The 23599-nt window shown below is 38.0% G+C and overlaps 1 protein-coding gene across 36 annotated transcripts in view; it reads right to left on the bottom strand.

The window, feature by feature from the left end:
• Zbtb20 (zinc finger and BTB domain containing 20) overlaps positions 1-23599 on the bottom strand; it is a 716739-nt gene that overhangs the window by 175530 nt on the left and 517610 nt on the right. For 7 of the 36 annotated variants that reach the window (XM_076942938.1, XM_076942954.1, XM_076942926.1 and 4 more), the window contains one exon: positions 1026-1104. The exons of the other annotated variants lie outside the window; for them this stretch is intronic. The gene's annotated coding sequence lies outside the window, so the exon portion shown is untranslated. The remainder of the gene's footprint in view (positions 1-1025; positions 1105-23599) is intronic. 36 annotated transcript variants of the gene reach the window in all.

Below are 23599 nucleotides of genomic sequence, written 5' to 3'. Positions count from 1 at the left end.
AACACTGGAGTGTGTTCTGCCCTGCATTTGGAAGGAAGATGTGTCCTGGAAGAAACATTCCAGAGGGGCCAACTACTTTCCTTCATTCCTTTCCTAACTCAGCAGAACTAACCCCACTCTAAGACATGCTCGGAGAAAGTCAGACTTGCTGTTTGTCCCACTAGATCAGTATGTACTTACTGAGGAGTTTACAGGAAAGACTGTACCCAAAATACCAGTGAACAATTCCTTATAGAATAGTGCTAATTTCTCTGAGTTTACTAAAGAATACTTCAGGAAAAGCAGACTGTTCAGACACTCGTAAGGAAAGGAACTTCCTTCTCATACAGCTTAAGGGTGTCTTGTAAGGATCAGCACACCAGGCTATCTTTTATCATGATAAACCATATCACCCATCCTGTCAAATCCCAAGAATGCATCTTAGACACTGGATTAGTAGCATGCCTCTGCTGCCTTCCCTGCCCTGCACATTGAAATGTTGGTATCTGATTCCCAACCCAATGGAGAAGCTTGGGGCACAGGGCAGGGCATGTGCCAGTTTCCCTACTATGAGGGCAGCTCCAGCAATCATGGTGTTGTGGCCTGTAACCCAGTTACCATAGAGACTGAATACATTACGAGTACAGCACTGTAACTGGTAGGAAAGACTCATTTTTTTTTTTTTTTTTAAAATAAGTCTTTAAAGATATACAGATAAGACACCAAAGAAAAGAGACTACTAAGAGAGAAGTAAAGCAGAATGAAGTCCAAGTTGATTACAGATTCCAGGAAACAGAAAAAGCAGAGATTACAACTATAATAAAACTATCATGAGCTTCCCTCTCATTGGCTGCCTCTGGAAAATTTCAAATATGGGAGGCAGAACACATATTCCAAAGGTATAGGAGTGACCTCAGAAATATGGTAACTTTGGTTTTTATTTCTTTTGTTTTGCTTGTTTTTGAGACAGGGCCCCACTCTATATCCCTAGCTAGTTACTTTCTCTGAAGACCAGGTTGACCTTAAATTCACATAGATCCACTTGCCTCTGCCTCTTGACTGCTGGGATGAAGGATGTGCGCCTGGCCTGGGAATTGCCCAAGTTCTTAGATTCTGTTTCCTGTCCTGAGGGTGGAAAGAAATAGAACAAAGATGTCTTTCATCCCATTGCTTAAGACAGGAGTGTCCTTTAATATCCCCACAGTTTGAAACAATTACAGCCAATGGATAAGAGGCACCATAGAAAAGAAACTGGCAAACAGATTAGATAAGTGATGTGGGTGTTGCTCATATATAAACAGACTTACTCCATAGTTTCCTTAAGCAATGACAGTTTCATGTAGACAGTTTTGTTGTCCTTACTATTTTGATGTACAAAACTATTACTGAAATCAAGGCATGCCTGGAATATAAGAGGTCAGGAATCAAGTTTCTGAAGTTTTTAAATAGAAAGAAAAACTAAACCTAGGATGTACGTTGGTGTCACAACAGATGAGAGTTAATTAGAACAAAAGTATCAGACAAGTTTTTTGATGTCTGGGTCATGTAATGTTTCATAACACTTCAAAATAATATGTCTACTCCCCATGGACATTCATTTCTCCTGTTTAAAGGTTCTGAAATCTTCATCTTGGGCTCTTAATCTCTTGAACACTAATGTTTTTATTTCTGATGTAGTAGACAATATAACTGGGCATCTCCTAAATTCTACATGTCTGAAGCTAATTCATATTCTCCAAACTTTTTCTCCTTTGTTCCCCATGAGAGTAAACAGGAGTTAACTATTCACATACTTGCCCAACTGATATACCTTATCTGATGCTTTTCATTTACCCCTCAAATAATTTCCACCCCATACAGACATGTAAATGTAATGCAAGTTTTAAATAGCTAAAAGACTCTTCTGTGCAGAGAAAGCAAGACTTTCAGCATTGAGTTTTTAAACTTACAAATTTTACAAGTCTAATTTTATTTAAAACTTACCTTTTATGAGTATATACACATATTAGTCCATTTCTTAACAATTTTCTTTGTATAAAGTAAGAACAAATGCTTTCAATATGAATGAGGTTTTACTTAGCAGGCAGAAAATCTGGAACCTCAAACTATTTCAACTGTTAGTCAGAGGCACCAAGGGCACCAATAAACAGATAGGCTATTTTTACAGTCACTTGACAGCAAGGGGTTTTAAGTCTGTACCTTATTAGGGAAGTTTCCAGCCGTGCCCTCCTGTATGTTTGAGTTCTACTCTTATCTAATTTTATAAATAATTTCCAGAGCTGGTGATGGTGGACAGTGTGTTGTGTCACCACTAAGCCTGTCTCTGGATTCTGGCAACTTCCGGCCTTGCATTTTTCAGCGTCACTGCACATCTTTCCAACACATCAACCTAGGCTAGCATTGCCTGTCACTGATTTCAGTGGTCCGTCGTATCATGTTCTCTTATTTCCAAGGCTCTACACATGGCACTACTCGTCTAGAGTATTGATATTCCCTGACAAACATTTATTGGATGAAAAAGAAAAATACTTTGGATGTTGCTGTTTTTGGCATGAAACTGAAATAGTAGCCTATCAAATGTTTTGGATAAATCTACATAAGAACTCTTATTTTCAAAATTAATTTTGAAGAATCTCAAAATTTTGCCATGGAGAATCATGGGGCCCAGACCACAATATTATGTTTTGCATTTAATAAAAATTCCTTTCAACTCAGCACAAGAATGGCTTACTCTTTCCTACAATTCATCTAAAAATATTTATTGAGCACCCCACACAGTGGCATAGGTCGAGGCACAGGGGATGTCTTGGAGTGCAAAATGGACAAAATCCCAAAGAAATAAATGACATGGGAAAGCCTTAGATGATGGGCCTTATGATCCATTGCACGTGGACATAAATTTGCCAATCAAACACGTTTAAAAGTAGGATGGTGTGGAGCAAATGGTGGGCCTCCAGGAACAAAATGACAGTTGCTTCATTAAGGATAGCTATGGTCTGAGTGGGAAGAGACTGGGTGCGTTTTGCAGGCTATGTTGTGAAGATTCAGTAAAAAGTCTAATGATGGTCAACAAGATTTATTCCAAAAAAACGTTTTGAGGCAGCAGGAGAAGCAAGTGCAAAGAACCTGCACTGTAGACACACCTGGGAGGCTGGAGAAGGAGAGAAGGCTCCGGTGTTGACTGAGAAGAGACCGGTCCTAGAGAACCGGTGGAGAATGTGGTATGGAGTACTGTCCTCACCTTGCCTTTTCTTTCACTTGAGATAAGCCTCCCACCCCGAGAGAGCTGTGAGCAGAGGGCTGACATATGCTGACTGTGTTTACCGTGCACACTGCTGAGCAGCTTCCTTTAGAGAATAGCCTGTATATGTTAAGGGCAGAAGCAGGAAGTGTAGTAGGGAACTCCAGAAATAATCTGTGTAAGAAATGAAAATAGTCTGAGTCAGTATAGTGACAGGATGAGTGGTATGGATTTGGAGGTAAAACTGCTGGATTTGCTTACTGGTTGGATTTGTCAGAGAAATAAAGGGATGACAGAGAGATATAGTTTCAATCTAAGCAACTCTTAGGATGGAGATATTGTTCACCCAGGGGGTTAGCCTGCATATTTGTTAGATAAAATATGTGTCCCTAGTATGTTAAGTTTAAGATGTTCATTAGACAAGCAGTGGAAATGTTAAGTAGAAACACAGTCTGGACCAGAGACTAAAGCTAGGACTGAAGCTAGTGTGAATATTAAGGGAGTGATTGGAGAGATAGAAGGGATAGTTCAGAGATCAGTTGCTAAGACCTTTTGATGTTTATGCCATGGGGGTACAGGAATACACCCAGTGAACAAGATTGCAAGGGAGTGGCCTATAAATGGAAGAAATCAGGAATGTGTGAATGAACAGAAAGTCACGTGTAGAAGTGATTCTGTGGGAAAGGAATGAGGTGGGTGAGACAGTGCTGTGAAGAGAAGACAGGAAAACTGTGACTTGGTCACTAAGGTTAGCTACACGGATGTCACTGGGATGTCAGCACGGCCAGTTTCATTATTCTTATTGGTAAAAAGCTAATCAGAGGAAGATGAGAAAAAGTTAAAGAACAGTATTGGAGAGAGTCTATGAGATTTAAGACACCCCTGAAACTGTCTAACATTAACTGGGACAGCAGGCTGTCAGAAGGGTGAGGGCCAAGAGAATGGTTAGAACGAGAGGGACTACAAGATGTTTGTATGGTGATTATGGTAATGAAAATTATTTAGAATTAGAGAAATAGAATTATTTAGAGAAGAAAATGGATAACGCACATGAAAGCAGCATGTCTTTTCAGAAACATTCACGAGTATGGGAGGGGTGGGTGTACCACACAAGGAGGAGGACACCGAGGCAGGGGTGCATAGCTTGTCTACAGCTGTGGAGACAAAAAGCAGAGGCTGTGGGCACTGATGTGAGAGGGAGGTTTGCTGGAGAGCAGGTACATGTGAAGTTCCTTTTTGACTAACTGTTTTTCTTTTCTCAGTAAAAGAGAAAGGACAGGCATCAGGTGACAGTGAGGTAAGGATGGAGGTTGCAAGTTGGAGAGAAGGAAAGCTCTGAAATACTTTCAGAGATGCAGGAAAAGGTGCTGTGGGCAGCAACCAAGGCCTCCTGCAGATATCATAACACTTAAGGGAGAGCTGTCTGTGTGCTTGCTTTCGGCTCTAGCCAGAGTCATGTGGGCTTGGATCAGGGTGGGTAGTTGGTTCTGATCTCTGTGGTGAAAAGCATACACTGGCCAGAGAAAAAGTGTGTGTGAGGTCCGTGGCCTTCAGAGCCTCGACTCTGTAAGAAAGTGAGGATATGAAAGCCTCTGGACAAAATTAATAAATTAAGGGGTCCTATGGGCTTCAGAAATCGTTAACAGGGCTAACAGAGATTGGGCTATGAAGATGTTAGGTAGTAATTGGAGAGTGGATGCCTGTAATTGAGATTATGGGCAGTTGTAATTATTAGTAATTAAAACGTCAAAATTACAGCCGCAGCAATGAGAAGCCGGAGCAGGGTGGAGGGCAGATCAAGAGAGTTCAAGGAACCTCCCGGATTAGTGAGTAGTGGCTGAGCGTTAGTAGATGACTAACAGGGCTGATGGGAACCCTGAGCTTTTCTGACCTCCTCAACTCTCCATCACTTCCCATCTTTCTAGTGTCTGCAAACTTTAATTTCCCAGAGTCCATAGCTATGAACACGCCCCTGCCCTTCTCTCTACTTCATTTATAATTATTTCTTTGCTTCCCCTCTTTATGTTCCCCACACCCACGACATGCTAACAAGCCAGTGTCTCCACAGGTTCACACAACAGCCTCATTTAACACCACCCTCTTCTACTCACAGCATCCGTCTCACTTGGCAGTCATCCCTGCCTCAATGTATTAACTTCTATCTTGAAGAATTTCATCAAATTAATGCTGTCTCTTTCCTATACACTAGTTCTGCAAGAACAGCTTTCCCGTCCCCATTCTGAGGCCTGCTGATCAATTCTGACTTAGAAGTCCCGAAATCCCTGATACCTGCTGCCTCCCATTCCCAACTGCTTCTGGGTTGTTAATCTTCCTCTAACTTTGAAAATATTTTTACTTTGTGGCTCAGAGATATGATTTTACATTTATGGCACAACCAATAAGAACTGCAGACAATGCCAATGGATGATAGATGTTAAAGGAGAAAACCCAAACCAACTGCCCTGTGGCTTTATTGTTAGCTTCTTCTAATTCCGTCTTCAGCACTCTGATAAATTCTACTCCTTTACTGCCTTTTTTCCTTTTGCTCTTATCCAAATGTGAGTACCCTTTTGCTGTATCAATTCTTCCTTCAAGCCCAGAACCATGTCCTCTGTTTGCCGCGCAGGATTCCTGGCACAACAATTTCCTCATTAAATTGTTCATGCCACTGTTGCTCCTGGATTCTCTCGGCAATTTTAGCATATTAAGAACATAGTTGCCAAGATCATCTTCCCCCTTAGTTTTTAGCTTCTATTTATTTTTAATATACAATTTCCTGTCTGTCAAACTTTATGTATCCTCTTGGAGTTTATTTTCCTGGCTTTGTCATTGGCCTGGTTCTTCTCTCTCCTCTGTATCAGGCACCACTTCCCAGTTTGTTCTTTGTCTCATTTGAGAAAAATCAATCATCTTTCAAGCCTTCTTCTAAGCCTTCTTGTATATTTAGAATAGTTTCTCAAATAATATAAATTTATAATATTTATGAATAAGTGACACAATGCCAAGATATTCTGTCTTTTCTTTCAAATAACATCTGAAGACGCACCTGTACAAGCGAGTTCTATATTTAAGATATTGAATAAGTACCATCCATCCATCTGTTTTCATTCTGTCTTACATTTTACAGGACCTGCTCAAGGGTGGGAATTTGAGGCCCTGTGGACTGCCCGGAATAGTTCACAAAGTGACCTTTGCTCTGTATACTTGTTTCTTTGACAAATAATAAATAATAATAGTAATAACCCACTGTGCATTTCTGCATTCTATTCATAAATCCCTGGAAATAAAAAAAAAAAAAACTAACAACCAGGAACCACAATAGAAACAATGAAACAAAAGTAACCTCTTACCGGGTTTTGTTACAGTAACACATACTTCCAAGGACCTATATTCTAATAATTACCTGCTTAATTCATTTGCAAATTGTTCCTTTGCCAACACTATGTATAATATCAGATGCCTATGTGGCTTACAGGACAGGGAAAAACAAGCAGAACATTACAGCTATGTAGGGGATCAGAGAAAAGCAGCAAATAAGAGGTTTACTCTGTTGGGTGCACAGTTTGTAAGAATTAGTCTCATAAGTAGAGCTACTTGACAAAGTATCAGCCTGGTCCCACACATCCCCTCCTCCCTGCTTCCACTTTCCCACTCCAGATCTTTCTGCAATAATGGAAGACTTTCTTCTTGCCTTTTTCTTATTCCAGGTGGGAAGTGTATCGTTTTGCATGAAAAATCTGTTTTCCTTGTGCATATAACAAATGGTCTGACTAAAGCTGCTGTATGAAAATGGCAATGTGCTTAATGAAGAAGGAGGGGCTAGCGTTCAAAGGGCGGAGAGCGCTCTGTCTGCAGATGAACCCCATTTAAATCTTTTTCAAGTGAAGACCAGAATGTTATGATTGTCCTATTTCTGTAGTGACCACTAGATGGCAGGTCCAAAAATCTCACTTGAGGGCAAGTGGGCCAGGGGACTGACAAAGTTTCTGGCCTCAATCCAGCCAGCATTGCTTTATCATAAGCAAAGGTATAGGACAATTCCATACTGCTTCTGAGAGTGGAAGTGATGGAGGCCCTTTGGTATTTAGGGTTGCAGAATGTTGCCACCATATACACAACCAGAAACAGCTAGATCTTTCGGTATCCATTAGCATGGGGTTCTCAGAGCTGGCTTTTTGAATGGTCACCTGGTTTTCCTGGTCTTTGCAATATCTTGTCAAGAATAGTTGCCGAACTTGCCTCTTGAAGAACAGATGGACAAGACTGATGGGCTGTGGCAGGGTTGCCTACACCTGCACTTTATTTATGAATACATGTGCTATTACCAATGGCTCTAATTTACTATTATGTATATGTTTATTTCATATAATGGAGACTGAACATTTAGTCTTCTTGTTAACTATTTTGGAAAAGAGAATGATGACCTCCAAGAGACCTATTATTTTGTAGAAGAAAACAATTCTAACTCATGATTAGAATGAAGTAAGTTTAGAAGAACATCTGTGTAGTAGATTGTGCAGTTTTGAATGTCCTTACAGTGCGATGTGAGAGTCCTCAAAGCTAGTCTTTTTGGTCTCTGCAGGAAGCCATCCTTGGGCCAATTATTCTGAAGATGGATTGAGACTTTTCTTTTGAACTTTTTTTGTTGTTGTTGTTTATATCATCCTGATTTTAACTACTTGGACACTGAGTACTTTTCTTATCTTTTAATTAAAAACTGACCTTATGATTTTTTTAAAGTAGAGACTAATAAGCTCCAAGATAATTTATTATTCTCACTAAAGAAAATGTGTTCTAAAGTCAAATTTATTTTTGTACAAAAGCTGTGACATGCATTTTGATATACATTTAGGCATCTATGCCAATTAAAATCCTGTAACAATAAAAGTAACACACTCAATTATAGCCATGCAACTCACTTGTCAGTCACCTTTTGTTCTCTTTTCTTTGAAAATTTAGGTAAAAAAATAACAGTAATATGTTGATTTCATCTATCTTTGTTTGTGGACATTAAATGTCTACATAAGACACCAGAAAGAGAGAGAGAGAGAGAGAGAGAGAGAGAGAGAGAGAGAGAGAGAGAGAGAACGAACGAACATAATATATACTGGTGTCCCGAATAGAATATACAATGCATCTCCTCTTAGAATAAGTATGTCTTATATTTATTTATACCCTTAGCAGAAATTTCATACCAGTACCAATGATTTCTTTTAGTTTGAAGGTAGGAATTAAAATAAGATCAAACTAATTTATGATGAAATTCCATGGTTATTTCTGCAAAATTGTGGTAAAAAATGCCAACCTTGTACTTTGAATACAGAAAGAGTAGAGCTGAGAGGCCTGGGTTTGTTCTAGTTTTGACAGTGACTCACTGTGTGAAATCCAGAGGCCACGACTTCCCTGGGTGCCTCACCTCTGAAATGAGAGTGTTTTAAGGTGAAAACCTATGATTCTTTTCTGCTTTAATAAACATAATATCCAGCTAAGCAAATTGCCATGCATAGCAGATTCCTTTATCTCTGAGACTGCGTGCTATTCTCAGATGAGAGAGAGAGAGAGAGAGAGAGAGAGAGAGAGAGAGAGAGAGAGAGAGAGAGAGCTGCTGTTATGGAGCTTATGTGACTCTACAGCTTTCTGTCTACACAAGGGGGTGGGGCTGGAATGGACTTCTCCTTCTTCTCTCCGTTCTCATTCTGTAATAGCCTTATGTACTTAATAGTCTGCAATCCTAAATCCTACCCAAGAGGCCAGCTCTGGTCCTTAGTCAATTGTTGACTATTCCAAAGACCTTTTCCCTTTCTCTTGGGCATGCAGCTAACCTCCTTCCCCAGGCTTCAATGACAACAGTTAGAGCCTCATGACCACATTCCAACCAATGGAATTCTGGTGGAATGATACATACTGCTCTGCGTCTGGCTCAGGAGAAGTTTTCTCTGTTGTTTTGGTTTTCTCTAGTCTTCTGCCTGGATGTAATACTCAAGGCTACTCTAAAATCCATGTACAAGAGATGATGGAGTCTCTGCCAAACTGAATCCATGATTAGTTTTACATGAGCAAAACAGAAACTTCTATTATGTTAATCCACTGAGCCTTGCAGGTTTATGTATTAGAGAATCTAATGTTACCTGAAGTGAGAGCTCTCCTAAACCAGACACCTTGGTTCTCTTCCAAGAGACCATTTATGTCTCACAATAATTTCTATCATGTGTTGATTTTTTTTACTTATATGCAAGAGCTTTGTGTGCAATAAATGCATTTTATTCATTCTCTCCAAACTCTAGTTATTCAGTGATTTCAAAACAGAACATAACTAGTTCAGAAATTACAGAGGGTAATAGAAATAGTTTTGATTAAAGACTGTCGTAGCTTTTTATCTATATAGGTAGAGGATAATATTATTTTTACACTTATTTTTGGTTTGGAAATACACTGTGGTCACTAAAGCTCTTTAATATATTTTGCATACTGTTTCCTAACAACTAATCTTTAAAGTATACGCTGAATCATTTCTAAAAATTAGGACAATACCAAGTGAAAAGAACATTAATTGAAAAAGATAAGAACTAGGAGTGTACACTAAAAGGGGGTGCTTTTAGGGCTGGAGAAGTGTCATAGCAGTTACTAGCACTTGCTGCTCTTGCAGAAGACCCAAAATTGGTATCCAGCACCCACACGTAACCTTCTGTAACTCCAGCTCCAGGTAAATGCAAGTGCGCGCGCGCGCGCGTACACACACACACACACACACACACACACACACACCCTTAATTCAACATATAAAGAAAAATTAAGGTTTTTTTTTGTTGTTGTTGTTTTGTTTTTTTTGTTTGTTTGTTTTTCGAGACAGGGTTTCTCTGTGTAGACCTGGCTGTCCTGGAACTCACTCTGTAGACCAGGCTGGCCTCAAACTCAGAAATCCACCTACCTCTGCCTCCCAAGTGCTGGGATTAAAGGCGTGCGCCACCACTGCCCGGTCAAAAAATTAAGTTTTTTAATAACACAGGCTTCTACCACCTATGAGATTACAGCTGCACTTGGGGTATACTGTGTCAGCGTAGGCTTCTCTAAGCCCAAGCTGGGTATTTCTAGTTTCAGTTTGATTCAAGCTGTGCCTGAGACAGTTAACTTTTGGTTCCTTATTAATAGTGGCTGATTTTCTTACCTTCTCTCCTGGATCCTTTCTTTTCTTTGGCTCTTCTATCTTCTCTGCTTTGCGAGTATTGAAATGTTTTAGTTCTATTTCCTGGAATTTTCCCTTTAAGCTTCTCCTTGGGTCAGCCTGTCCACTAGCAGGACTTACTATGTGGTCAAAGGCAACTACTGACTCTCCATCTCTATCCAAGACCTTGCTGTGGAGCTTGAGCTCTGCCAGACCTGTGGTATCCTGGGTAGTCCAGGACATCCTCAGCATCTGACAGTCACCTTAAGGGCAAGTCTCATAGCAACACAATTTCTGCCCTTCCAGAGCACATCTCTCCTTCCTTCCTTTTTTTCCCCCAAGGATGACATCCACATAGAAGTATTACTTGGAAGCACAGTACTGTGCCAGATACAAGTTAGGGTCATCTGAAAAAAAGAGAACCTCAACTGATAAATGCTCCATCAGACTGGGATGTAGGTGAGTCTGTGGAACATTTTCTTGCCTAATGTTTGATGTGGGAGGCCCAGTTGATTGTGGGATGGTGGTCTTGGGTTATATAGAAAAGTAAGCTGAGTGAGCAGTGGATAACAAGCCAGTAAGCAGCACTCCTTCATGGTCTGCTTGCGTTCCCTTCTTGGTTTCTTTCAATGATGCACTTTGATCAGGACATGTTTGGTTACGGTGTGCTATCACAGTGATAGAACGCATGGTAGGACAGTTACAGTTTGTCTTTCCTCTGCTGTGACTCTTACTGAAACCAGCCATAAACCCCTATATTTATAGTGTTTTTGAGATGTTTAGTCTAAGCTTAAGGATTAGGGAAGTGGGAGACAAATTAAAAATAGGATTCTTAAACCCTATGTCAAATATCTACTATTCTGAATTTCTTGCAGACTTATGTTTTTTTTTAAAGGCCAGAAGTACAGAATATAATGAAAAAGTTTTTCATACCCTTTAATAATGCCAGTGTTCCATTAAAGCCTGCACAGAATCATAACATCGGCTGTAAGGTGGGCTGCTCTTAGACCAATCTTTCATATTTGAAACACATGTTCTACACCCTAATTCTCACTATCTGAAACCAAAGCAATCAATGACAAGGAAGGAGTTTTGTGAGGCAAAAGGAGCTGTGCTCACTGATGGTCCTTTAGTAAGGTTTGTGAATCAGAGTTTAAAAAGATGTCTCTCTTGGGTATACCTCATGAAATTCCAGGTTTTTGGGTGTTGCTCATTTTGGAACAAAATGTAACATTTTGGAACTATAGGCTCACACTTAAGTAATATATTTTTCTTTGATGTACAAATGAGACTTCCCCTATTTAATAATTTGTTTTGGTTTCTAGGCCTTAAAATGTACTCTCCAGTGTTTTCCACAATTCTTCTACATTAGTAATAACCTACTGTAGCAACCGTGGTCCCTTCTTCTGTTCCAACTGTGATATATTTATCATCCATTACACACACCTCCTCTTCTGCTTCTTCCCTATGTACCACCAGCTCTAACATCTTACATTTTCATTTGACATACTGCTTACTTAAATTATTTCATGTGTGTTCCCATCCATGGAAATTCATTTTTGTGTGACATAAATCCCTACCCTATTCTATTTCACAGTAATAAAACTTTATACTGAATTGCCAGAGAGATAGGTAACCAACCACGCAGTTTAAATTAAGTGCAAGATACACATGTTTGAATATTCTGCTTTCTGTCGTAGATGTGTAGAGACAGGTCCTGCTTGTATTTGAGCATTCTGTCATCTTTTTCAAACTGGTACTCTTGCTTAAACCTAAGAACAATTTTCTCACTTTGAGTCAAAAGTAACGTCTGCTATGCACAAAAGGCACAGTTATGAAATAATATGTGCGTTAAGTAAATCTCCTCTAAACAATAATTACAGTCAGTGCGGTCTCAAAGAAGCTGCCTCATGACTTGAGCACATGCCAGAGATGGAGTCTCATCCTGTGCTGGGTGTCCTCTACGACGACACGATGCTGTCCCTCTGCACCTTTAACACTTTCTTTTCCATGGCCAAGTTAACCTTTGCTAGTTGCCATAGCCATGGTAAATACCCTGTTTATTGGATTTTATTAGCATTTTAAATTTTGACATTTGGAAAGGCACAATCCTCCTTTTTCATTCTGTCAGCTCTTAATGTACAAGTGTCCAGGCTCTTTCCAATTTTAAGTTTCTTTCTGTTAGCTTCAGAAGATTGTAATTTTGGAACGTTGCAATTATTCTGCTAGTCCATAGCCAGAACGTATCAATTCTTATGACAAAATTTTGGTCAGAGGCATTATTCATACAATTTAAGCATCAGCATTTTAGTTCCACAGTGTCTTGCATATTTTAGTGAAATGAATTTTGGTTTGAATCACCCAGTTAATGAGGTGGATTTTCCAGCATTTTTTGGTGATACAGAGGTAATAATGTTCAATTTTATAAAGCACTGTGGAGTTTCTGAAGTACTTCCATGAACACAGTGCTTATTTGACTTTCAGTATGTGCTATGGTATAAGCAGCATCCTTTGTGTAGACACTAAAACAGGTTCATGGGCACTCATTTTAATGTCATCTGCAAGGCCAGAACAAAGTCCCCTTCTACGGTTCTTCTCACCATGCGACATCAGTGATCTTTGCTTACCCTTACAAAGTTAAGCATCTCTTTCTTAGACTATACCCCCATCCAGTTCCTAATGCCCTACTGAGATTAGGAGCTCATCTGCACATTGAGTCAGCCATCTTTGTTTACATAGACCCTGATGGGACCCTATCATGTGTTTGCCAAATCTCCTATGTTATAAATGTTCATCTTCTTTTTCTTGCAAACAAGATCTTAAATAATATGTTATAAATATTATAAGTATTGAGAGGAAGGCATTTTGTCCATAAGTAGAGGAACGTGATTTGAGAGAAACTGAATGTCAGTAACAAATGAGACATGGTCATGAGTTCATGGTCAGGTAACATCTATATAGTGATCACATATATGAGGACCAAAGCGGCTCTTGGGGAAGGCCCACTAAGCGACACATACAGTGTTTCCACATCTCTGTGTAGGCTGCAGTGGCTCAGAATTGTTGCAGCTGGACATTTTGTTCCATTCTAATACATCTGTGTTCCCGAAGCCACATATCCACTTCTGCACACTAATCAGTTCTCTAGGTGAGCTTAAGTGCCTAATTATTAAGAGCCCTCTAAATTTCTAGTGTCATCTTCAAAATAGTTAGTGCCCTTTCTGTCCCATTTGCCCCCTGTGCTTGGAACTGAATCAGTATAGCAAATATCCCTAATGAAGAATCATGATACAGGGTTAAATTCACAAATTAAGCAATTCCGTTAGTTTTTATGTCAATTCTTTTTATCTTTGACTCTCTACCTTCATTTGCTTAAAATCCATCCCACTGTGAAACTAAAAACACAATGCTACCACGACAATTCAGAGAGGACTATTGAACCCTAGGACATTTTTAGATTCTTGTTACCTGTAAGCTCTTGCATATAGCAGTGTATAACCTGGCTTCCGGGGACTAGTAGGAAAGTACATTATCAGATTAGTGCTAATCTTTAGAATCCCAGATTTAACTCCTGCCCAAGTTCAATGCCCCTTTCATTATTACAGTAAAAATAAAAAAATAATTATAACCATTAATGGAGACTTAAAATATTAACTTCCATTCCAATATCTATAATTAAATGCAAAAAAGCTAAGTTAATGTAATGTTAAGGTTGAGCTTCTAATTGTACAAACGTCATGATATCTAAAATCAAGGTTTCTGGTACCACCCATGTATTTCGACACCAGTCTTCAAATGCTTTTGTACAATATATGTGTAATTTACATGTGTGATTTACAGCTCCTGGAGGAAAATGTAAAGCATAGCAGATTAAGACTGACCTGGTGAATGTCTGCTTAGAGTATAGTATAATCAACAACAATGGAGAAATACAATTTATATCCCAGTTGACTGACTAACATATTCCTGTTCAAGAATTTTCCCATTTTCCCTACAAATCCTTTAACTTGGCCTTCTGATTAAGTCTAGCCATTGTCTGAAAATGGAAAGAACATGTATGTAGCAAACCAAACATTCTGTGGATTGTGATTAACTGACTTGTTCCTTCAACACACCACAAAAGAATATTCATGTGAAAACAATACTTGAGAGATTATCTCAGACTATGTATTTATGTTTGTAGGTACATCCTATAGAAAATCAAAGGCTTTGTGGCTGAGCAGATGGGGACACAACTCATATTAAAGCTACTTACTGTAAGCCAGGTTGACTGCTAGCAAACTGCTTAACTAACCACTTTGTGTGTTTTTATTAAAGTAGCAGTACTCTGTCCCAGACGCCCCAGAAAAGCAAAGCACACACAAGCCAGGAAAGTCACCAAACAACTCACTTTGTACGACTGTTACAGAGATTAACTTAAGTAATGTGTGTTACAAAGGTTCTGTAAAGTTCTTCTGGGATTTATGATACTACATCAACTATCAGAACTAGAAAGGAACAGCCACAATTTAACTATCTTGGTTGTCTCTAGAGGTTTCTGGAAACCTCCTCTACCCAGAGTATTTAATATTCATTTTACTGAAGGGTACAAAGAGGACTTTTTCTTTTATAATGCATATATTAGTCTATGGTTTATTACTGAGTGCCACATATGTTCAAAACATGACACATCAAAGTACATCGGCTAACGCTGAAAACAGGTGAGTTAAATGAATTCTTGAATATTGGGTTCTATGCTCAATATTTTCCTTAAGTTTTATGAAACATTTGTGTCTAAACAGAAAAATATGCATGAGAAATTCTAGTTCAACATGTGATTTAGAGGGAAAGCTATAAATCATAAATTTAAGGGCACAAAGCTAAAATGCCACCTCAACTATAGTTATAATAAAAACTCCTAAGCGTATTCTAGCAGAAATGAATAAAAATGGCAAGTGTGCTATGGATGGGTGGTGCAGAGCCCAGGAGGTAACCATGTGAGTAAGCAGCGAGGGCAGGATTAGCCTTCTTGGGAAGAATCCATTGCACTGGGGAATTAGTGTGTTGGCTGTCTGGCTGTCTAGGAAGGTATGTGCAGTGAGGGTGGAGGTGGGAAGAAGAAGGATTTTTCATAGGAAAGCAACTAATTCTGCTTGTGGAATGCAAAGGAAAAGAGCTGCCCCTGTAAACAGTAATCTCATTTGTGGTCCAGCAGACAGGTAAACAAAAGATACACATGTTCTACCTACTTGCTTTTTCCCCCTCTGGTGTGAGGTGCATAGGTATGGCTTGGTTGAAGAATATCCACTAAGAAGAACAGCCAATCTCCTTTGCAAAGAAACAAGTACTAATTCTGTGGGAATGCTGTTTAATTGATACTTTAAAGCACAGTTTCTGACACATCCACAGTCAGGAATTGTTCCTGGGAGTTGTGTAATATAGCCAAGTGATGAAGGAACCGAAGAAAGAGTCCTACAGGAAGGATGAATAAAACTAACGACAAAACTGGAAACAAACAAACAGAAAACCTCACATGTGTGACCTCTAGAAAAACATACACAGCCAATATTTTCCTGAGTCCTGATGTCTTCTGAAGTCAATTCGATGGTGTGTAGATGAGGTTTCTCTGAAAACAGGAACAACTGGAACAATGCTCTGAGCATCACATAGGGGACTTAGAACTACAATCACAGATGCAAGTTGTCAGCCCCCATTTCTGTAATTTGGAACAAGGGGCTCACTTTTGTGATACTTCAATTTCTGAATAACTGCTATGATGACTTATGTTGGTTAGGTTTTTTTTTTTTTTTTTTTTTTTTTTTTTTTTTTTTTTTTTTTTTTAACATGATACAAACTAGAGTCATCTGGGAAGAGGGAACCTTACTTGAGGAATTCCTCCATCAGATACAAGTGAGGAGTGGATGTTTCTTGACTGCTGGTGGATATGGGAGGACTGGTAGGGCAGTACCAGTCCTGGGTAGGTGGTCCTGGATTACATAAGAAAGGCAGCTAAGCAAGCCAGGGTGAAACAAGCCAATCAGCAGCATGCATCCATGGTGTCAGTTTCTGCTCGGTTTCTCTCAATATTGAGCTATAAGCTAAAATTAATCCTTACCTTCACAAGATGTGTTGGGTTAGGGTTTTATCATAGCAACAGGGAATCAAAGTAGGAGAACTATAAAACCTTTAACTAATATGAGTTCTCTTAGGAAATAAGCTGTTTGCAGCATGAATAACAAACAATTCTACAGCTTTCTAAACCAAAGACTTCTATTCTCTAAACTTATTCTAATATGTATTAACCTAGAATATACTTTTAGGACCAAGCAAAAAAGAAGGATTTGAACAGTTACAAAACACATTTGAGAGCAATGGCTATTTGCAGAGGGTGAAAAAAATTATCCTTCTACAATAGTATAAATCAAAAGATTTTGAATTCTGTAAAAGTTTTGTACAAAGGTATTTTGAGAGTAAGCACACATTTCTAGAAATAGGTAAATATTCATTTAATATTTCCCTTGTTACTGTGGGGAACATCATAAAATCAAATGATAGAGAAATCGCATATGATAACTGTGCACTGAGCACTGTCCATGCTTCTGATCCTGTGCTAAGTGAGCAGGGAACAAGAGGCCCACCTCTCTTCTCATGGCATGAACAATATTTTCTCCTCCTCTTATCCTTAAGGAGAGAACACCTGGAGCTACACTTGGTGGATTTGGTTATAGAGATTAATTAAATTGAAAAGAGTAACCATTTAAATCTCATTTCATTCAAAACTTTTGAAATAGTATTTCATTTAAATAATTTATGTAGTTTTTTTTTTTTTTTTACAAATTGTTACCCTCTTGCTGACATGCCAAAATTTGTCAACTAGAGTCATTTTTTTAAATTATTAAAGCAAGTCAATATAAGTAGTGATTAAAAAAAGACGTATCACCTAAGGCTAATAACATTTCCATAATGCTGTTTAAACATGACTGTCTAATATGAAGGATACCTCTCAGCTATGTGAAATATCCCAACTTTGATTCCGTCATTCATTCTGTATTACTTGATACAAAAATATGGAAGACAGTATCTCTGGGAACTAATTTTACTCTAACAATATAAATTCAGAAGAATGAGTACACATTTCATATGATAGTCATGAAGAAACCCTGTCAGACAACTAAAATGAAATGGTTCATGAATTTGATGCATACATTGAGATATAACAATTCTATTCACATTTCTTCTTTCTTCTTTGTATGACATTGCTGATATACATTCTTATATATGAAGAAGGGGAAAACCTACTTTGAATGTTTGTGCTTCTGGCTAGCCTAGCCAAACAAGAATAAAACCCTCTGCTTCTGGATCCCATAGAAGAATAATCCTCAGATTTTGCATATAACTAAAAGAACTGTTACAGCCTTTAGGGTGTGCAGGGTAAAAGCCATTATTTCTTCAAGGTGATTTGAAAATGGCCCTTCCCAAGACTTCCTGTCTCCCATATAAAGTACCATTTGTATTCCATTTTATAGTTTGTAAAAATGCTTTCACATGCATTGCATTGTTTAGTTAGAAAGCAGCAGTGTGTGGAGATTAAGAAGACTGGCTTTGGTCCCCAAGACTTTAGAGTGTTTACTAAAGCAACTACTGGCTGTATACAATGGAGGAGCCACTTATCGCTTTAAGCATCAACTATTCTCATTTGTAAACAGGCACTGTTACCTACCTTGCAATAAGGTAGTGATTAACAGTAGTGCAATTGGAGTGTCCATGCCATTAATAAGCCATGTCAGGGATAATAGAAACTTCTCAGTAGTCTGTTTCTACTCACCAGGCTGGAAGAAGAGGGTCTTCACAGTTACTTTAGAGTACATTCAACAAGAATCTAGTTAGAGTAATGGCCTCTTCAAAACTTAAATCCAAACCATCTTCCTAAAATGGTTCTTTACTTTGTGGCAAAAAAAGAAAGCCTTTAATACACTTTCAGGGAGAGTCCATGATTTGGAACAAGATGTAAAATTTAATTCTAGGTCTTCTTTAGCCCTGAAACAAATTGCCCTGCAGCAATTTGTGTGTTTCCACCACAGTTTATTTGGTGGGCTCAAAGAAGATTGGAAGGAGATTTTCTTACATAATCACTGTCCTGCTGAACCTGAGTTTCTACAGTCTATAAGTATAGGGACATCTTTTGGGTCTCTCCTCTGCTTTGAGATTTATTGATAATTCTCAAACACTAGACTGTCACAGCTAGAGCACATTGGAACATTTTGCACAATGTAAAAGTGGTGGGTACACATTCCTCAGGTTAGTCTTTGGCAGCTCGTTTGGTCACACTAGTTTAGGCTGTGTACTTACCTCTTCAGACTTGAGCCTATATAGTACATCCTATGGGCTCATCTAAGATAAACTCATTTGTATTTTATAACAACATGGGACAACTGTTTCCATTGCTGTAATAAGACACCATGACCAAAAGCAACTTAGGGAGAAAGGGGTTTATTTCAACTTACACACAGGTCACACTCCATCAACTGAGGGAGATCAGGGCAGGAACTAAAGGCAGAAACTTGAAGGCAAGAACAGAGGCAGATACCACAGAGGAATACTATGTACTCACTTGCTCCTTATGACTTGGACCTGTATTCTTAAATACCTCAGGGCCACCTGTCCATGGGTGGTACTATCCACAATAGCATGGGCCTGCTCACATCAATTATTAAGAAAATGCCTGTACAGGCCAATCTTATGTAGGTGCTTTCTTAACTGAGGTTCCTCTTTCCTGTTAACTCTAGCTTGTATTGGCAAAACAAAGAAAACAAACAAAACAAAACCAACAAACAAACCACAAACAACCATAAAAGCCACCATCCTTATGCCATTGAGTAGTGAATCAGGTTCATTGTTTGCAGAATTTCTTCCTTGTTCAGGCAATGTATGTTACATTCTTGGCATGTTTAAGATCTTTCAGACAAAAATCCAGCATGAGTTCTGATCCTCCAATGTTCTCAACATTGTACAGATATAATGAGTCCCTTTGTAACCTAAAACTGCTATTTTAAAAACAAAGAGCAGAGAATCCAAAATGTGCTGGTGATTAACAGTGGCCACTGAATCCCAGACAAGTAAACAAACATTTACTAAAGAAATACTCTGTAGAGAATTTGTCACTATATTTAAGGAGATACCATCTGATCTCAGAACATGTTTATAATTCGTGCTGTAAGGGAAACATGATACCTACACAGGCTAAGCTTAACAAAGATCAAAATACAGAGGGATACAAAGAGTATGGAAGGATGTCAGCACAGGGAATAAGATAAGAAAAATAATTTTCAATGGAGTAATTTATGGAGGCAAAGAATGTTACAGAGTGGAATAACAGCTTAACAAACAAGAACAAGGAAAGGGTAAAGCCAATTGCCTTACTTAAAGCTTCAAAAGTATGATAGACAAGAGCAAAGGATAACTACATGTAGATAGAACTGTATAAGGAACCAATCCAATTGACTCCCAGAGATGTATTCAATAAAGCCCCATTCATTCCTCTGTAGAGGAAACAGATGCTGATGGACACCTTGAAACTGAAACCAAGGCCAAGAAAAGAACAGTGGGAACCATGGGCTTGAATAATTATTCTAAATCACTGAAAAACTGGTTTGTGAGAACAGCCCAAGAGGAAAGAGTGGCCTATTTCTGGAAAGCAGGTAAGGGCTACTCTTTTCAAGGCCCACCTTGAGTCTCTGAAGAGAAAGAGATGACACCTACTGAAGAGATATTGTTGGGAGAGAGCTGTCAGAATTTAGTTGTTGGTGGAATGGAAATGAAAGACAAAAGAGAGAAAGAGTGACCTTTAAAGTAATCCCAGTGCTGAGACCAGAGGAAAGAGCACCATTAACAAGAAGTACAGAAGAAAATGGATGCACTCACACTTTGAACAGTGTGTGTGTACATCTCTGCAAACCACACACACACACATATAAGAATGATGGTTTTGCTACATTATATATAGCTTGCATTTTATTCACTTAACCAATTCTTTATTAGATATGCATTTTATTAGATATGTATTTTTCTGTGTTTGATATACAATAAAACCATGTATAAGGTTTACAATAAAGAAATAAAAAGTTCCATCACTGAATAAAAAATAGTTTAAATCCTTACTACATTTTTCATTTTTAGTTTTTATGTTGGTTTTGTTGTTTGTAATTCATTGGCCACTGACACAGTATTGCTTTCATTACTGACAGATGTGCCTTCTCAATATGACTGAAAATCAAGTAATTTCTCTTAGTGTACTTGCATATCTTTTTTCTTAAATAGCATTTATGCATTTGGAGGAAGCCAGTAAATAAGATGCCTTTGGGTTACAGTGCATTAGTTTCTATGTAGTTCTACCTTAATTAGAGACCTCAGTGTTTCCTGGAAGGTGTGTATGTGCACATGCATATTCTATGCTTCACTCAGATTTGGACCATAGGGATGTGGTATTTGAATGATAGTTTTAATAGATTCTTTTGTGTTTAGGAGTGAGATAAAACAAGAAAACATACTCATTTTGCACAAATACCATGTAGAACTCAATGGCCTGGCCCCTGTTGGTGTTCAGTTGAGGTGAAATGAAAATTTGTGTGAACCAACTCAAAACTAATCTCTCAGGCATCTTACTGTAGCTACACTGCTTCTATCCAAGGAAGAAAGAGCCAAGAGATCATTTAATCTTAGAAATAAGTTCATCTAGGAGGACATTAAGATATATTAAGTTTTAAAACATGGCTGGGTTGTTTTGCATACATTAATAAACAGCAAAGTAGGGGAACAAAAATGGATGTAGTAGTCTTCATAATGTGTAACACCTAAAGCCTACTTTGAAGCAAAGTAACAATGGATAAGAAAATAATTTCCTCACAGAGGTTATAGGAAAAAGAAATAAACAAGCAAAGCACTTCATATACTAAGGTATTACTATATTTATTTCTGACCTTTGGCTACTGAGAAAATAAGAAGAATGACAATTCATAGCTATTTTATTAATGATAGATGCTCTTCTTAGCTCAAGGAAATGAAATCCTTTATGGCATGCAGACATCTAGTCTGCTAAGAAGGATTTTTTGTGTTCATTTTTATACAGTCTCATTCAATAGTCCTTATCATTTTAAATGAGACCTTTTCTTTACAAAGACATGTTATGTGTTAATTATGATTGAATATGTTCTTTATGATGGATTTGGTACTAATTTTGTAGTTCAGGGCATAGTAGAAAGGGGTAAAGATCCCACCAGCCCTGCATTTATACTTCTACTTCTAAGATAGTCAGTATGTATCCCTGCTGCTAAACGTTTTCAGCATGATGCTCTCAGTACAACAATGGCTCTTCCTGTCTCCAACCTAGATAGTATAGTTCACTTTCTGTTACTGTGTTATTTGCATTTTGTAAAGAGAAATTTGACTTTCACATAGAAATTTGCTCATGTCAAGACACAGACACAACTTAGTAAAGCCCTTTGTGACTTTCTCTCCCTCCTACCCATGTTTGAAATCAGTATTATAGGAATATTCTTTCTCAGAAAGCTGCTGGCACAGTTTATTTCACAATGAGTTACAAGTTGACCTCTAATTATGTGTGCGTGAGTGTGTGTGTGTCTATGTCTGTGTGTCTGTGTTTGTAGTGATGTTATATTTTTGGCAACCCTGTCAGCGAAAAGTCCATTTTATACCAAATGTTACCCTTGTTTGAGGAACTGTCCCAAACACTGTATACTATGGAACCCTTAGACTGTACTTCTCAGCTTCCTTCCTAGATTTTGGCCTTCTGTTGTTCTCATTTCCTTTCTTATCATGTTTGACTCTACTTTTCTTACCTGATTACAGTATCTCCTCAGTATATTTTGATTCAGTTCTAAGTTGTTGGAATTTTTCATAGTTTCCATGATGACTTGCATAGAATATATACATTAACCAAATTGACCCACATTTACTAGGGATAAAGAAAAGTCTAGGATGCCAGCTGCTTTGTATACAGCTGGAAGAGCGATGGTGCCAGACAAGACTGCTATTCTTCAGTGGTATTTCCTTTTCGTTTATAGAGGAAGTCTTGAAGACAATAGGTCAGTAAGCATGCTGTTCCATCTCTCTTAGGAACACTTTTTATTGGTGTGTCTTTACATGCTTCATTCATAACACAGAAAAAAAGTTCTGAGTTCTTATTTTCTGATTTCATTCCTGGCTTCTTTATCTTCAAGTTTGTGAATTTATTCTGGCTTTAAAAGGTAATAATTTTTTTTTAGGCTTTGAAAACAAAAAAAGCCTAAAGCCTAAAATAATTCTTAAAGAGAAAGAAAATTTGCAGTAAAAGATATTTACTTGAAATAAAGAAGGTTTATAGAGTCCCAAGATTTAAAAATGCACTGATTATTTTTCTAATTTTGAATAGAGCAATGCCTTTTTATTTATCAGTTCATCATTCTGTAAGTGATACAGGAATGTCTGAAGCAGCATTCATGTTCATAACAAAAGAGCTTCCCTTTTGGTAACTGTTTGAGTACCTACTAGGTTCTAAGAAACACTATCAAACTTCTTATACTTAAAGAATTCCTATGCATTCGAAGGATTAGACAAAGCTACAGTGTTGTGAATTTAGCTTCAAGTTTCTTTTTGAGAAGAAGTGTATAGAGGTTACTTCATAAAGGATGCACCTCTAAGGAAGCCTTTATTTAACAGATGAAAATGAAGACACAGATATAGATAAAGACTTGAAGAAAAGATTATTGATCAAAGCTGCAATGTTCAGGCTTGGTGAGATGGCTCTGTGAGTAAAGGCAATTGTCACCAAAGCTAAGAACCTAAATTTGATCCCTGGAACATGATATATATATATATATATATATATATATATATATATATATATATATATATATATATATATATCTCATATATATATGTATATATATATATACATATATGTGTATATATATACACACACATATATGTGCACACACATATATAATAAACAAATATGTGAAATTTAAGGTGGCATATCCAGATAAACATGTTTTCCTGAACAACAGGCATAACATTTCAGCTTCTATTTTTACAAATGGTTGTAGAAGTTGCCAATTATCATGTAGTATTCAATAACATTATGTGCCTCACTTGTAAGACACATAGCCCCTTAAGTCAAAAAGCATATGAGGTGTGCAGCTATGAATAGATGCACCATGTCTGTGACCTAGACATTTCTGTAA

Source organism: Arvicanthis niloticus, chromosome 12 (genome assembly GCF_011762505.2).
Source record: "Arvicanthis niloticus isolate mArvNil1 chromosome 12, mArvNil1.pat.X, whole genome shotgun sequence".
Classification (NCBI taxonomy): Eukaryota; Metazoa; Chordata; class Mammalia; order Rodentia; family Muridae; genus Arvicanthis; species Arvicanthis niloticus.
This window is presented reverse-complemented; position numbering and strand designations above follow the sequence as displayed.